Source organism: Dendrobates tinctorius, unplaced genomic scaffold (genome assembly GCF_039654945.1).
Source record: "Dendrobates tinctorius isolate UK_male_01 unplaced genomic scaffold, ASM3965494v1 ptg000143l, whole genome shotgun sequence".
In the NCBI taxonomy this organism is placed as follows: domain Eukaryota; kingdom Metazoa; phylum Chordata; class Amphibia; order Anura; family Dendrobatidae; genus Dendrobates; species Dendrobates tinctorius.
In genome coordinates this window covers 39,050,186-39,067,674 of record NW_027361810.1, presented here as the reverse complement: position 1 = coordinate 39,067,674, position 17,489 = coordinate 39,050,186, and the positions used below count along the sequence as shown (strand labels likewise).

The following is a 17,489-nucleotide window of genomic DNA, read 5'->3' as shown; positions in this document are numbered from 1 at the left end:
GAACCCCTCCAACGAGCTCACTGCCATTACCAACACTAATCTCATCCACTGTAATAAAAACTGATTAAATGTGTCGCGCAGCCTCCTGCAAAAAAAAGCTGCACCAATACTCATTCCGCGTTATTGTCCAATATCTGGTGCGGGGTCCGGTTATAATGTAGAGTTTCCTTCAGGGACCCATTGAAATAAATGGCATGTGATGATTTCTTATACGGCAGATCTTTCTCCGAGCTGTTGTCAGATATTGGATCCGTTCTAGAGTGATGTGAAGAAGAAGAAGAAGGCGCGCTATTATTAGATGTGTTTGCTAAGAGAAACAGAATCCCACCTACAGACCAATGATTTCTGAAGCTTCTGCGAACAACTGTGCAAATCCGAGTGGGTGTCGATGCAAAACATATCAGATCAGATCACTGCTCTTCTTACAGATTACTGGATGTAATAGGCAGTGAAGAAATAGTTAGAAAGTGTTATCTATAAGGAAATATTAGAATGCTGCATTGTTTTGCTCACATACGAAACAAAAGAGTTTTGCAGGATCCTGAAGACCAGAGTATTCCTAGGATATGGCAGAAACGGGGTTCACACAGTTCCCATAACGAAGATTTCGTAGCACAATTTTCATTCTTCCAAGAAGTTGCACTTTAAGAAGTTGTCCGATTTGGCAAACCCACCTACCAATATATTGGAGAAGTCTGAATTTATTGATATGGAGGACCCCTTGTCTATTAGCAAAAGTGGCTACAAGAAATGCCTTTGGTCTGGTGGAGTGGACCCGATGTGTCAAGGACAGAATGTTGATTCCAATGAGAATCATTTAAAAATACCACCCCAATATTTTTATTCTTTTTTGCAGCCCTGGAGTGGTGATATTGATGGAAGATCCCTGCACCTAAAGTGGTTACTGACGGAAGATCCCTGCACCAAAAGGGGTTGTCCCACTAACAAAAGTTCATTTTAATCAATAGATCTCGGAATAATAATTTCCACAATTGGATGTGTTTAAATAAAATGTTCCTGTGCCGAGATAATCTCATAAATACGCCCCTGCTGTGTACTGTGTAATGGCTGTGTCTGACCGTGCAGGAGCATGATCTGATCATACCACAGCACCTGGGCAGGGGAGGAAGCAAAAGAGTAAACAGACAGGACAGCAGGGGATCACAAATGATTCTTTCTTTGAGGTAAAGCATTTTTTAAAAACAGGCAAGGAAATGCTTTACCTCACAAACACAATCAGCTGTGATCGATCCCGTGCTGTCCTGTCTGTATACTCTCTTTTTCTTCCTCCACTGTTCAGATATGGTATGATCAGACCATGCTCCTGTGCGGTAAGACACAGCCATTACACAGATCAGGAACATTTTTTTTTAAACACATTCAATTGTGGAACTTATTATTATTCCATGATCATGAACTTTAAAATTAACTTTGTACATGGGAAAACCCTTTTAATATTATACTCACCCCCCATTGTCTTCAGGTCTTCCAGACACCGATCCAGTTCTGTGGCACCACCTTGTGATCGCAACTTCTGACTCACCAGAAACATTCAGCAGGTGAAAAACTGCTGAAGACCAACTGGAGCAACAACGGGAACGGAATAAGCCGGCAGCTGGTGAGTAAAAGACTAAATGTAGAAGCCTTACATTAGTGGCACCACTCCAGTGCTGCAATAAATGAAAAAAACAAGCTGGAGTAGTGCTTTAAAGGGAATCTATCAGTAGTTTTTCCCTATGTTATCTGAGAGTAGCAGGATATTGGTCTGGTCTGCATGCTGTTATTTTGATACAATCACTGTTTTATCTGCTGCAGGTCTAGCAGAGCTCTGAATGCTGAGCTCTGTATAACCCCGCCCCTGTGCATAGACAGAAAGCTGACAATTAGTGGTGGGGACAGGGTTATACAGAGCAGTTGACTACGACGCACGAGACACCTTGACCTGTAGTGATAATCTCCTGTTGATAAACCTTATTATATTGAATGACCAGCACACAGTCTAGTAGGGGCCTGTGCCCACGTTGCAGATTTGTCACTTGAAACCTGAAGGGTTTCCTGATGCCAGCAAAGTAAATGAGTATCCTGAAGCCTCATGCTACTTATTTTTGACTTGCAGATTTGGTGCAGTTTTAAATCCGCAGCGTGTCAATTCAATTCACATTTTTACTGTAGATTTCACCCATAGTGATGCGTAGGCAAAAATCTGCAACAAAAACAAATGTTGAAAATGTGGGAAAAAACACACATTTTTTGCAGCTGCGTTTTTCCTGCTAAGGCGCAGAAATGGTGCAGAAAGTTCCGCACCGAATACTTAACATGTGCACATACCCTTAGTGACACATAGCAGGAATCAGGGTCTCTGCCCCTACATCATGCTGCTCTCAGATTACATATCAAAAACTTAGTGACAGATTCCATTTAAAACATCATTTCCTTTGTGTTGGAATTGCAGCTAAATCGGGCGGTTTCAGATATCTCGCCCTAAATATCGGTTCTAATAGTTTAGATCTCTAGCAATGAGACTCCCTGGCGCTTTTATGCAAATTGCCTCTTCAGAGAGGAAGAGGATTTGAACTCTATAGCGCCACCTGTTGGTAGTAGCGATCCTACAAGTCACAATCAACCCTTTAACGAGTCTTGTAATATGACTTAGGATAAAAGCCAAATCAGAATCTCAATTTGCAGACACGGTGTTTCGAGCTATTGGCCCCTACCGGCTACAAACAAATCTTATTTATTCTGATCCTGCTGTCATACTCTTAGCGTAACCTCTCGCCAACATACTGTTCATTCAGCAAGAATTAGGTAACAGATGTGAGGAATGGGATGAATCACTAAAGAATCAGACTACAAAATACATTATTTGTAGTCTGTAACCATGGAAACACATTGATCTGCATAGGAACTGCAGTCAGGATTTTTTAAAAAAATCTTCTAATCAATCTCCTCCCTTTTTATCAATGAATTATTACGATTTTATCAAAATAAAAGGTATTTTCAGAACTCATCATTTAGACATTTTTCATTCATATTGATTTTTTCTTTCCGTAATGCAAAATGTCTGCACATGAAATCAACCAATTAGGATGGTGCTTGGCACTCAGGACTAAGGAAACCTATAAATTAGGGGTAGAGACCAAAAGGGGAACAACACAAATCTTTCAACTTGGAATGCAAGAAATTCAAAAGTTTACAAAACACTAGCAATAAGGAAACAGAACAGAAATAAATCATGAACAAAATAACATTCATTATCTGGGAAGATTTGAGCCTCGCTGCTGAGAGGAAATGGATTTTATTCCCCCTGGCATTGTTGGGGTTTCAGTCGTGGGGGCAGCGCAGGAGCGGCTTCTGTCACCTCTCTGAGTTAGGCCGGGGTCACACTAACCGAAGCAAAATACGGTCCGTAGTTTACAGGCGTAATACAGACGAATGACCCCTAAATAGTGCTCCGTATGTCATCCGTAAGCAAGGTGTGGTCGCGTATTTTGCGCATGTCTGCATCCGTATGCCATCCGTATGGCATCCGTATTGAATCCGTATGCTGAGATTTTCTCGCCGCCTTGCAAAATGGACATATAATGGAGACCTATGACAGGTTTTATAACACAAACGAAAGAATAGATATAGACACATAGAATACATATATATATATATATATATATATATATATACATACATACATGTCATTGTGATAAACACATATATATATATATATATATATATATATATATATATATATACATATATTTATATTTCACAGAGTTCTTCATAGCAGAATAGCCGCTAATTAATTTGCCGGCTTCTATGAAATCATTCCCCAACCCGACATGAAATGACACATGGTTTACATTCAGTAAACCATTTCATTTCAAGTTTTTTTATATGTCCCTGACTAATAATTAGATGAGGGTATGTGTGCAAAATTTGGGAGTTGTAGTTGTTATTTTAAGGGGTTAATTCCTTGTTGAAAAATGCGTGGGCTTCCCATTGTCCTGTAGTGGTGGCGAATGGGTTAATCTAACAAAGGGTTAATGTCACCTTACAATCGAATGGTGACATTAACGCTTTGTTAGATTAACCCACTCACCACCAAAATAGGGCAATGGGAAGCCCACGCATTGTTTAACAACGAATTAACCCCTTAAAATAACAACTACAACTCCCAAATTTTGCACACAAACCCTCATCTAATTATTAGTCAAGGACATATAAAAAAAACTTGAAATGAAATGCTTTACTGAATGTAAACCATGTGTCATTTCATGTCGGGTTGGGGAATGATTTCATAGAAGCCGGCAATTTAATTAGCGGCTATTCTGCTATGAAGAACTCTGGGAAATATAAATATATATATATATATGTTTGTCACAATGACTTGTATGTATATATATATATGTATTCTATGTGTCTATATCTATTCTTTCTTTCTTTATTAAACCTGTCAGTGTGATTTTACTGTATCACGCACTGAATTGCCGGCTTTTCTAAAAGACACCTGGTGCGTATTTCTCGCAAGTCACATTTGTGGTCTGTGTGTAATGCGTATTTTTTGCGCACCCATAGACTTGCATTGTCGTATTACGGGCGTAGTACGCTGACAATAGCAGCATGCTGCGATTGGCACGGACCGTAGAATACAGATGAGAAATATACGGCTGATGGGAGCTGCCCCATAGAGAATCATTGGTCCGTGTGTAATGCGTGCTTTTAGCGCCTCTCACTCGTCCGTATTCCTCGCCAGTGTGACCCCGGCCTAAAGAGCGCAGCGGCTGTAACCGCACCCTCGACACTGACTGATAGCAGCTCAGCATTAAGGCTGGCTGTCAGTCAGTGTCGCTCTATATTCAGAGTGGGGACTGAACCAGCGCCACCCCCATGACTGAAATAATGAATCCAGTGTGTCTTAAAAAGAACCATGTGTCTCCGTGTGTGTGGCACCACAAATCTAACTCCAGTTCGGAACTGGAGTAAGACATATGGCACAAGGAACGCCGCCACTCATGAAATTGATGAGCGGAAATTTCCGTGACACGTGTCCTGTCCCACCTCTGCCCACATTATATTATACAGTATATTATATTACACTGTAGATAGCTTGAAGCTAGGTACCTTCAGAATGAATAACACCTTTCGAACTAATGCATTAGAGTTGCAAGGTATACTGTGTTTTTATGCATAGGTGAAAGCGTACCGTTTTGTTTTTTCAATGCAAACATTGCAGCTGCTCGTCACTGACAGACAGGTGACAACACTCAGAAACCAGTGTGTAAACAACAGCATTGTTCCAAAATGACGAGTGAACGTCCTACCACTTATCCTCTTGTCCTCATTAAATGCTTCAGTGAGCAAAAATCCTATTTCCATAGGTGTCAGACATGGATTCCAGTCAGTGTCGCCTTTCACAATCAATATTCCACTGGTGTATACGAGTCCTCAAAATTCCACAGTCAGATCTGATCACCTGTGTTACACACATATCGATCTATCATCTAAATTATCTATCATGATCTATCCCATATCTATCCATTATGTATTATCTAGCCATCTATCCCATATCCATCTATCCATCCAATATCCATCCATCTATCCCATATCCATCCATCCATCTTCTATCTAGAATAAAATAATAAACAAAAATTAAAGCAGCAAAAGTGCAGTTATAGGTGCAAGGTGACAGGTTGAATTCCTCCCCCCTCTGTTACCCGTTCACATGGGATAATAAATACACAATGTTTCTGCAAGGAATCTGCTATTGTGCAATTGAGCGCTGTCCACTTTCTTTGCTTTTTTTTTAACTCGAAGAGTAGATCTATCTATCATCTATCTATCTATCTCATATCTATCTATCTATTATCTATCTATTATCTATCTATTATCTATCTATCATCTATCTATGTATCTATTTATGCATCTATCTATCACCTACCTATCTATTATCTATCATGTATCATCTATCAATCTATTATCTATCTATCATCTATCTATCATCTATCTATTATACTATCTACATAACGCAGGTGTGAACAGGTGCAATCTGCTACAATTGCATAATATACAAACCATGGAATACAGCAGCCTCTCTATACTCTGTATATTTTGCAGTACCCTGTTGGTGATAGTGATTTCCTCCATACTTGGCTGATCACTCCTCTTCCCGTCAGCATAAGGCCATGTTCACACTATCAGTATTCGGTCAGTAGTTTACATCGGTAAAATTATCACCGACTCCTGGTTATGGCTTACAAATACTGAGGTAAAATACTGAATGTGTGAACGTGGCCTAAGGCTTAGTGCTGGATCCTACCTGCCTTTTATATCTGTAGGCATTTAGACAGAGAGAGGAATATCTATATATATATATATACACTCACTGGCCACTTTATTAGGTACACCTGTCCAACTGTGTGTTAAGACTTAATTTCTAATCAGCCAATCACATGGCGGCAACTCAGTGCATTTAGGCATGTAGACATGGTCAAGACAATCTCCTGCAGTTCAAACCGAGCATCAGTATGGGGAAGAAAGGTGATTTGAGTGCCTTTGAACGTGGCATGATTGTTGGTGCCAGAAGGGCTGGTCTGAGTATTTCAGAAACTGCTGATCTACTGGGATTTTCACGCACAACCCTCTCTAGGGTTTACAGAGAATGGTCCGAAAAAGAAAAAAAATCCAGTGAGCGGCAGTTCTGTGGCCGGAAATGCCATGTTGATGCCAGAGGTCAGAGGAGAATGGGCAGACTGGTTCGAGCTGATAGAAAGGCAACAGTGACTCAAATTGCCACCCGTTACAACCAAGGTAGGCAGAAGAGCATCTCTGAACGCACAGTGCGTCGAACTTTGAGGCAGATGGGCTACAGCAGCAGAAGACCACACTGGGTACCACTCCTCTCAGCTAAGAACAGGAAACTGAGGCTACAATTTGCACAAGCTCATCGAAATTGGACAGTAGAAGATTGGAAAAACGTTGCCTGGTCTGATGAGTCTCGATTTCTGCTGCGACATTGGGATGGTAGGGTCAGAATTTGGCGTAAACAACATGAAAGCATGGATCCATCCTGCCTTGTATCAACGGTTCAGGCTGGTGGTGGTGGTGTCATGGTGTGGGGAATTTTTTCTGGGCACTCTTTGGGCCCCTTGGTACCAATTGAGCATCGTTGCAACGCCACAGCCTACCTGAGTATTGTTGCTGACCATGTCCATCCCTTTATGACCACAATGTACCCAACATCTGATGGCTACTTTCAGCAGGATAATGCGCCATGTCATAAAGCTCGAATCATCTCAGATTGGTTTCTTGAACATGACAATGAGTTTACTGTACTCAAATGGCCTCCTCAGTCACCAGATCTCAATCCAATAGAGCATCTTTGGGATGTGGTGGAACGGGAGATTCGCATCAGGGATGTGCAGCCGACAAATCTGCGCCAACTGTGTGATGCCATCATGTCAATATGGTCCAAAATCTCTGAGGAATGCTTCCAGCACCTTGTTGAATCTCTGCCACGAAGAATTGAGGCAGTTCTGAAGGCAAAAGGGGGTCCAACCCCTTACTAGCATGGTGTACCTAATAATGTGGCCAGTGAGTGTATATATATATATATATATATATAAACGCCTTATCGTGTCTGTCTGTAACTGAAATCGGGGGCCGCTGATTGGTCCCAGCCGCCAGGCCCCCGCCAGGCCGCAACCAATCAGCGACAGGAGCAGCTGTTTGTAACGGTAAGCTGCACCTGCTGTTCATTGGTGCAGGCCTTAATCTGTAAAAAAGAGAATTAAAATAAAAAAAAGTTATTCTCACCTTCCGACGGCCTCCTGTCTTCTTTCCACGCGCCCGGCCTCACTTTCCCAGTAGTGCTTTGCGGCTCAGACCGCTGATGACGTCACTCTCGCGAGAGCGAGAAAGAAGACCGACATCATCAGCGGTCTAAGCCGCAAAACATTACTGGGAACGCGAGGCCGGGCGCGTGGAAAGAAGACAGGAGGCTGTCGGAAGGTGAGAATAACTTTTCTTTATTTTTTAATATTATTTTTGTACAGGGCCGCGGCAGTGATTAGTCGCGGCTATAGGGCCGCGTTGCTGATTGGTCATGGACAGAGGGCCACGACGCTGATTGGTCGCGGCTACATGGAAAGGGGGGTGAGGGGACCATGCATACCAGGAAAGGGGGGTGAGGGGACCATGCATACCAGGAAAGGGCGGTGAGGGGACCATGCATACCAGGATAGGGGGTGAGGGGACCATGCATACCAGGATTGGGGGGTGAGGGGACCATGCATACCCCAAAAGGGGGGTAAGAGGACCATGCATACCAGGATTGGGGGGGTGAGGGGACCATGCATATCAGGAAAGGGGGGTGAGGGGACCATGCATACCAGGAAAGGGGGGTGAGGATACCATGCATACCAGGATTGGGGGGTGAGGGGACCATGCATACCAGGAAAGGGGGTGATGGTGAGCATACATACCAGGATTGGGATGTGAGAGGACCATGCATACCAAGAAAGGGGGGTGAGGGGACCATGCATACCAGGATAAGGGGGTGAGGGGACCATGCATAACAGGAGTGGTGGGTGAGAGGACCATGTATACCAGAACTGGGGGGTGAGGGGACCATGCATACCCCAAAAGGAGGGTAAGAGGACCATACATACCAGGATTGGGGTGTGAGAGGACCATGCATACCAAGAAAGGGGGGTGAGGGGACCATGCATACCAAGAAAGGGGGGTGAAGGGACCATGCATACCAGGATAGGGGGGTGAGGGGATCATGCATACCAGGATTGGGGGGTGAGAGGACCATGCATTCCAGGATTGGAGGGTGAGAGGACCATGCATACCCCAAAAGGAGGGTAAGAGGACCATACATACCAGGATTGGGGTGTGAGAGGACCATGCATACCAAGAAAGGGGGGTGAGGGGAACATGCATACCCCGAAAGGGGGGTGGGGAGGACCATGCATACCAGGAAAGAGGGGTGAGAGGACCATGCATACCAGGATTGGGGGGTGAGAGGACCATGCATTCCAGGATTGGAGGGTGAGGGGACCATGCATACCCCAAAAGGGGAGTAAGAAGACCATGCATACCAGGAAAGAGAGGTGAGAGGACCATGCATACCAGGATTGGGGGGCTGAGAGGACCATGCATTTCATGATTGGGGGGTCAGGGGACCATGCATACCAGGATAGGGGGTTGAGGGGTAGCATGCACATCAGGATTGGGGATGAGAGAACCATACACATCAGGATTGGGGTGAGAGAACATACATATCAGGACTGGGGGGTGCATTATTGCATTATTATTAAATCTTCAAAAATAAACTGCATATATATTCTAGAATACCCGATGCGTTAGAATCGGGCCACCATCTAGTCTATATATATAAACTCCTTATCATGTCTGTCTGTAACCGAAATCCCGCTGCGCTGATTGGTTGGGACCCAGAGACTCTGCCACAATTTACACTAAGTTGGTTTTACCGTTAGTGTAGTTACTGTCTCAAATGGGTACACCTTGCCGTGGTGGGACAGCTTTATACTTTTTTGATCAAAACAGTGTTTACCAAGTACCCTATGTTATTTAATGCACTTGCTTTTTTACTTATTTATTTATTAGGGTATATACACACATTGTTTTTTCCTTTGGTTTTGCTTGCCTTATCATGTCTGTCTGTAACAAAAATCCCGCTGCGCTGATTGGTTGCAGCCGCCAGGCCGCAACCAATCAGCAACAGGCGCAGGTGCAGTCTGCAATTAGCAGGACGCACGCCACCGTTACCGTGCCGACGGTTGCCGCGGGTCATCTCCGGGCGCACGGGAGTCAACGGCGACGCAGCCGGAGATGCCCGGCGCTAGCCGGTACCCAGGGTCCGGAGGAGAAGAGACTCCTTCGGACCCTCGGTACCATAAACGTGTAAAAAATAGAATTAGAATAAAAAATAGTGATCTACTCACCTTCTGACGGCCCCCGGAATCTGTCCCTCCTCTCCACACTGCCGGCATCTTCCGTTCCAAGTACTGCTTTGCGCGAAATACCGCTGATGACGTCGCGCTCTCGCGAGAGGACGTCAGCAGAGGTCTTTGGCGCAAAGCAGTACTGGGAACGGAAGATGCCGGCTGCGTGTAGAGGAGGGCCAGATTCCGGGGGCAGTCGGATGGTAAGTATATCTCATTTTTTATTTTAATCTGCCGCTGGCCATATTCTAGAGTACCCGAAGCTTTAGAATCGGGTCAGCAGCTAGTCTACTATATAATCGTCAAATTCTGTCTGTCTGTCTTTCTGTTTGTAATGGAAATCCCGCGTCGGTGATTGGTCACGGCCGGCTGGGCGCGACCAATCAGCGACAGGCGCAGTCCAGCCGTGAATTGGCGCGGAATTCGAACGACGCACGCCACCGCTACCACCGGCAGATCTGCGGCACTAGCCGCTGATCTCCCGACGGTTGCCACGGGTCATCTCCTGCCGCACAGAGGTCATTGGCGATGCAGCCGGGCGATGACCGGCGCTAGCCGGTACCCAGGGTCCGGAGGAGAGGAGACTCTCCTCCAGGCCCTGGGTACCATAAACCTGTAAAAAATAGAATTAAAATAAAAAATAGTGATATACTCACCTTCCGACAGCCCTCGGACTCTTTCCCTCCTCTCACCATGGGCCCGAAATCTTCCGTTCCCAAGTAAAGCTTTGCGCGAAAAACCGCTGATGATGTCGCCCTCTCGTGAGAGTGACGTCATCTCCGGTCCTTCGCGCTAAGCATTACTGGGACCGAAAGATGTCGGTAGTATTTTTTACATTCTATCTTTTACTATTAATGCTGCATAGGCATCATCAATAGTATAAAAGTTGATCACAATTGTCAAACACTATGCTTGACAAGTGTGACCAACCTGTCAATCACATTCCAAGTGATGCTTGAAATTTTTTGGGATATGCTTGAATTCCGCATGCGGAAATCATTTGAAAAACGCATGTTTTCTGCGGGAAAACGCATGCGAATTCCCGCGGAGGGAGTCGCGGAAATGCTGCGGAAATTTCCACAGCATTTCTGCAACGTGGGTACTTAGCCTCAGTGTGACACGCAGCAGCGACCAGGCCCCCTCTGTGAGATCGCCGATCGTGGTGGATCGTCCTGGACCATCTTTTGAACGTCGGTCTCCCGCTGGCCATATTCTAGAATACCCGATGCGTTAGAATCGGGTCACCAGTGTGATAAATATTAGGTTATGGGGCTCACCACAGAAAGGTCATGGCTGGTGTGCACACATGAATTGGTCAATTTGTAACAGTCATTAGATAAATATCTATAATATAACGCTAGATGCGTCCTTCTGTCCGAAGCAGGTATAGACTGTGACTGCGCAGTATGACCGGAGTCAAAAGGGGGCATCCAGCGTTAATACACCAGCGGTCCAGTGTCTGGAGATGTAAGGGAGTGAGATATGATGTCTTTCTTGCTTCCCTTCCTAGGATTGCCCCTTTGAATGTTAATATGTATATATTGCTAATTGATAATGTTTTTGATAAATGCCTGCGGTACTGCTACATAAAAATATATATTATCACTCATCTTTTATGGTATTGTCACAAGTATATCTGTGTTACCATTCTGTAGAGGACTGTTTTTATATTGCCTTATGTTCCTTTGATATAATATGTGTGATTAATGTTTATGTACAGTTAGGGTAATTCAGTGCATCCTTTTTCGGGGGACATTAGAGGAGGGCACTATAGTATATACACTGCTCAAAAAAATAAAGGGAACACTTAAACAACAGAATATAACTCCAAGTAAATCAAACTTCTGTGAAATCAAACCGTCCACTTAGGAAGCAACACTGTTTGACAATCAATTTCACATGCTGTTGTGCAAATGGCATAGACAACAGATGGATATTATTGCCAATTATCAAGACACCCTCAATAAAGGAGGTGCAGGTGTGGACCACAGACCACATCTCAGTACCAATGCTTTCCGGCTGATGCTTTGGTCACTTTTGAATGTTTGTTGTGCTTTCATACTTGTGGTAGCATGAGACGGACTCTACAACCCACACAAGTGGCTCAGGTAGTGCAGCTCATCCAGGATGGCACATCAATGGGGGCCGTGGCAAGAAGGTTTCTGTGTCTGTCAGCGTAGTGTCCAGAGACTGGAGGCACTATCAGGAGACAGGCCAGTACACAAGCACATCTGGGACATCATATCTCGCTCCATCCACCAACGTCACATTGAACCACAGACTGTCCAGGAGTTGGCGGATGCCTTAGTCCAGGTCTGGGTCTGGGAGGTCCAGGTCTCAGGAGTCCATCCGCCACGTCATCAGGAGCATGCCCAGGTGTTGTACAGTAGGGAGGTCATACAGGCACGTAAAGGCCACACACAATACTGAGCATTTTTTCCTTGTCATGAGGCATTTCCACTGAAGAAGGATCAGCCTGTAATTTGATTTTCCACTTTGATTTTGAGTATCATTCCAAATCCAAACCTCCATTGGATATTCATTTTGATTTACATTGATAATTGCTATGTTTTATTCTTCTGAACACATTCCACTATGCAATGAATACAAATTTGCAACTGGAATATTTCATTCAGAGATATCTAGGATGTGGTATTTTAGTGTTCCCTTTATTTTTTTGAGCAGTGTAGTTTATATAGTTATGGGTAAGTGTAGTTCTGTTGCGGGCCACTAGATGGGGGGAATACTAGTGGGCCTTAAAGGTATAGCTGATAGGATGTTTATAGAGGGTTAATTGGAGGAGGGGCTGCCGGGTAGTAAGGGGGAGCTTGTAGGAAGTTAGGTCAGACGGGGACAGGGTGCCCTAGTGTCCACATGGGCTATAGGCCCGGACAGCTTGGCAACCATGCAACGTTCCAACTCTATAGCCCACATTACCCACAGCCACTGTGTGTCATAGCAGTGGGCCAGTGCAGGAAAGGAAAGATGTGGTGACTTATCACCTGGGCAGATGCTTTTAGGGCAGGAGTCAGTTGGACAGCTGAGATGAAAGAAGTTGGAGCTTCAACGAAATAGGTACAGATGGGCCGGATGCTTTACCAGAAGCAACCAAACCTGGTGATGATTTCGAGTCTGGGGTGAAACAGGCAGAAGGAATTGTCATCATGGAGAGTTCAGGCCAGGAAGGAACTGGGGAGCAGTCTAGGACAGTCTGGTCCAGGCGTGTACTGCACAGAAGCGACAGCCAGAAAGGGAAAGATGAGGAAACCAGTAAATGTCATGATGTACCAACTGTGGATGTAACATGTGAAGAACTCAGTAAAGAAAGTGTTAAAATTAACTTAGACTGTGTCTTCATTGTTGGGGGTCATCTGAAAGAGAGACCGTCGTTGCCTGGGAAGTGGCCACAGGAAGCTGAATCTGGAGATACAGGTATGCCGGAGAGAAAAGTACAATTTTCTATAGGGGAAGAACTGGACCTAGATATTGCGGTTATTTGGGTCACGATTACAGACCGGTCCCTCCCTTACAGAGATGGCAGCGAGGAGGATGAGACTGGAGGAGGAGTGTAGCTCCGGAGACAGGGCCTATCTATGGTGCCATGAGGATAGGTGGGAGGAGGAGTGTGGCTCCAGAGTCGGCGCCTGTGCATACTGTGCTCTCCTGCGCCATTTTATTTAAATATTTAACGCAGACGATGCGCTGCAGGGGAGTGAGGGAAAGGCAAGTAGGAGGGTTTTTTTTGTATGTATGGAACAATGGAAGCGCAGGCTGGATGGTTGACTTATATAAGGATGGGGGACCATATGCAAGGATGGGGGATCATATACCAGGATGGGGGACCACATACCAGGATAGGGGACCATATACCAGGATGATTAACCATATAGAATGATGGGGAACCATATGCAAGGATGGGGGACCATATGCAAGGATGGGGGACCATATGCAAGGATGGGGGACCATATGCAAGGATGGGAGACCATATGTAAGAATGGGCGACCATATGCAAGGATGGGGGACCATATGCAAGGATGCGGGACCATATGCAAGGATGGGAGACCATATGCAAGGATTGGGGACCATATCCAAGGATGGGAGACCATATGTAAGAATGGGCGACCATATGCAAGGATGGGGGACCATATGCAAGGATGGGAGACCATATGTTAGAATGGGCGACCATATGCAAGGATGGGGGACCATATGCAAGGATGGGAGACCATATGTACGGATTAGCTATTGAACCCGTTCTACGCTGGTACATTTTTGTGCTATGTTATAGGGAACCTGTCACCAGAAATAACACTGTTAGACTATAGATATGCTGATAATCTGCAGGTTAACAGCATTATTATACTGCATTATTATAATGGAGCCGAATGCAGTGGGGAGAAAATTAACTTTATTCTCCCCGCCAGCATTAGGCTTTAGTCATGGGATCGAGGGTGCCGTGGGTTGAGTCATTGCTCTGAGAATACAGAACCACACATGTTACCGCGCCCTCGGCCATGACTGGCGGTCGGCCTCAATGTAGAAGGAGCGTCAGTTAAGTCCCTTTAATTTTCTAGTACAATACTTCAATAAAATGGCACCGAAGTCAGCGCATGCGCATACCGCGCTATCCAATGCCATTTTATTGAAGAAACTCTATGTGAATTTGCAGACGCAGTGTCTTAAGAAATGGCGCAGTAAATGTACCAATATAAATGCTCTCCACTCAGGCATAGAACGGGTTCAATAGGTAGTATTCTATATAGCAGTAATGCAGTATAAACTTACAGAGGCTCCTGTATTATTCTCTATCTTAATATCTATATCTATCCATCCCATATGACCAATGCACTAGGCCACTAAATTCCAACACAATATTTGATAGACGACACTTTTCAATCATGTTCCAAGTCATACAAGTGATATGAGGCGTATGTCCTATCTGACATTATCACTAAGATTCTTAACATGTAATAATCCGGCCAGAAGGGGCATTTACAGTATTAGCCACTCTCATTGGTATTAAGTCTCACAACTGGCAGCAGATCTAGAAGTGACAGCATGGTCTGTAAGCGTCGTCGGTACAGATGGTCACTTCCAGCTTTCTCAGCCAGCTCACTTTCTCTTTACACCTCGAATGTATAGGTCACACATTCCTAAAATAAATATAGATTACACGCACGCACACATGATGTATATATATTACATAATTTCATAATATAACTGAACATTCTATGTGTATAAACTGTACCGTACACTTAGTATAATTTATGGTATGAACCGTAAGCCTCAGCAGCAATGTACTATATAAGTCAGATCTCCTAATACAAACTGATTAGTGCACTGCAGGCAAAGGAATTCTCACCCCTCTGACCTTTATCCATCCAGTTCTAGATATATATCTTTACTCAACCAATTATAACATTACTGACAAGCATACACTCTTATAGTGCTTAAACTGTAAAGCGCTGCGGAATATGTTGGCGCTATATAAATAAAGATTATTATTATAACACTTTGACAATTGACTATCATCATACACAAGAGAAACCAGTCCACTATGCACAAGTCATATAGGGCAATTATTGGGCTCTATACACACAAACATGCACAGACAAACACGAATAACAACAAATTTACAGCAAAACATCTCCCATCTATCGATTTCCAGTGTACAACTAATATATCAGTGATTAAGCGGCGATCTTCCCTCCATGGGTTAATATCACACTAAGTATGAATACGATGAAACCGCCTCCAGTTATTTCATAAAGCACCAACATATTCTCTCATTCTACAGTTTCGTGAGCATTTAACCATGATGATCATTATATTTTACTATTATTTTTGCATTATCATCATCATTATTCTGGTCACACTAATATTTTATTCATTGATAATTAGTTATGATTTCATTACAATATTTTTATATATATATATATATATATGTATATACACACACCGTATATTTGCCACTATTTCTAAAAAAATAAAAAAAACAGCAAAAAAACAATCAAAGAACAAACAAAAAAAACCACAAACATATTCCAATCTAAGTTATTCAGCTTCGCCACCTACCCCCCTCCAAAAACAAGTCTAAACTTTCAAGGAAGACCTCAACTTCATATGATATAACAATTTATTTTTCATTATTATTATTATTATTTTTTCACAGCAGTATTGTATAGCATGGCACACAATCAGACTTCTCATGACAGAGCTCCTCTTTGATGTCCAAACATTCTTAGAGAGAGAGGTAACATAATATCAGCCTGTCATTGTATCAGTGGAGAGCAATGGTGACTAATATCCATGTATCCATCCATCTATCTATCTCACTATCCATCTATTCATCCATATATATATACTATATATCACTATCCATCCATCTATCTTGTGTTTGTTTCATATTTATCAAACAAATGCAACATTCTATAAAGTCACAACAAACACTGAAAAATTGCAACAACCTTTACAAACAGCCACAACTTCTATGTCATTGGCCACCAGATCTGGAAATTGCTCTCCTAATATTATTACATGGGTATAATAATTCTCATCCTTCCATGTGCTTTGATAAATATATATCTTTAACATAATAAGGGGCCTGCAAACTAAAGCCTCAGTCCCCTGAAGAAACACTGAGTGATCCACACACATGGTATTGCAAGGAAGCAAATCAGAGTTGATGGGATGCACTGAAGGCATAGCAGCTACCATTTTCTGATTAATGTCACCAGCCTAGAAAAATCTGTAATGGTAGCAGCTCTGTGCCTGTGACATTATTAGCTAGAGAAGGACCAGAGGAAAAGAGAGAGAGAGAGAGCAAGTGGAGGGATGCAGAGAGCAGAATGTAGCAGCTCCCACCAGGATGCTGCATCCTTTCTCCAGACATTTGCTGGAGCACTTGGGTACATAATAAGAAAACAAAGCTGGCAGCAGCACATACCATCAGGGCAGGATGGAGCCTTTTTTGTAGGTCCTGAGAGAAATCACTGCAGAGGTTTGTTGTCACCAGCAGCCTTTGGAAACACAGAGCTTGATATCCACATGCAAGTGATGCTGCTGCCTGCAGCTGCAAGAGGCAGAGGGAGCAGCAATGAGAAGGGGCCTCCCTTGCCAGGCAGTGGCTGCCTTCATTGCACACAAGCCCAGCCTTCCATTACCATCCACACACGCCCAGAGTCAGTGCAAAAAAGAGAAACTGGATCCTGGCAAGTCAGTACCCCTGGTGTCACAAGCCCCTCCTGATCCCAGGCTGGGGGGCACTGCCTGTATAGTGAGAGGTTACACCAAGTGCACAGATGGAGAGAGCAGGAGGAGTAGGTGGCAGCTATTCATACAGAAATCACACTCCCACCTAGTGTATACCTCCAGGCTGTCATAACCTGTAGGTTTCAGATTCAATGTTAAAGTATAGGCAAAAAAACTTACAGCAAGGCGTGAGAATAGAATACGAATGATTCCCCAAGAGGTTGTGCAGCAGCTGTTGGTTTTCCAGGACTTTTAAAAAATAAAAGCCACAAACAATACTAC

The 17,489-nt window shown here is 43.8% G+C and overlaps 1 protein-coding gene across 2 annotated transcripts in view; it reads right to left on the bottom strand.

Moving 5' to 3' along the window:
* B3GALT1 (beta-1,3-galactosyltransferase 1) overlaps positions 1 to 17,242 on the bottom strand; it is a 402,849-nt gene extending 385,607 nt beyond the window's left edge. For both annotated transcript variants that reach the window (XR_012220340.1, XM_073545794.1), the window contains exon 1: positions 16,903 to 17,242. The gene's annotated coding sequence lies outside the window, so the exon portion shown is untranslated. The remainder of the gene's footprint in view (positions 1 to 16,902) is intronic.
* Positions 17,243 to 17,489: the final 247 nt, after the last annotated feature.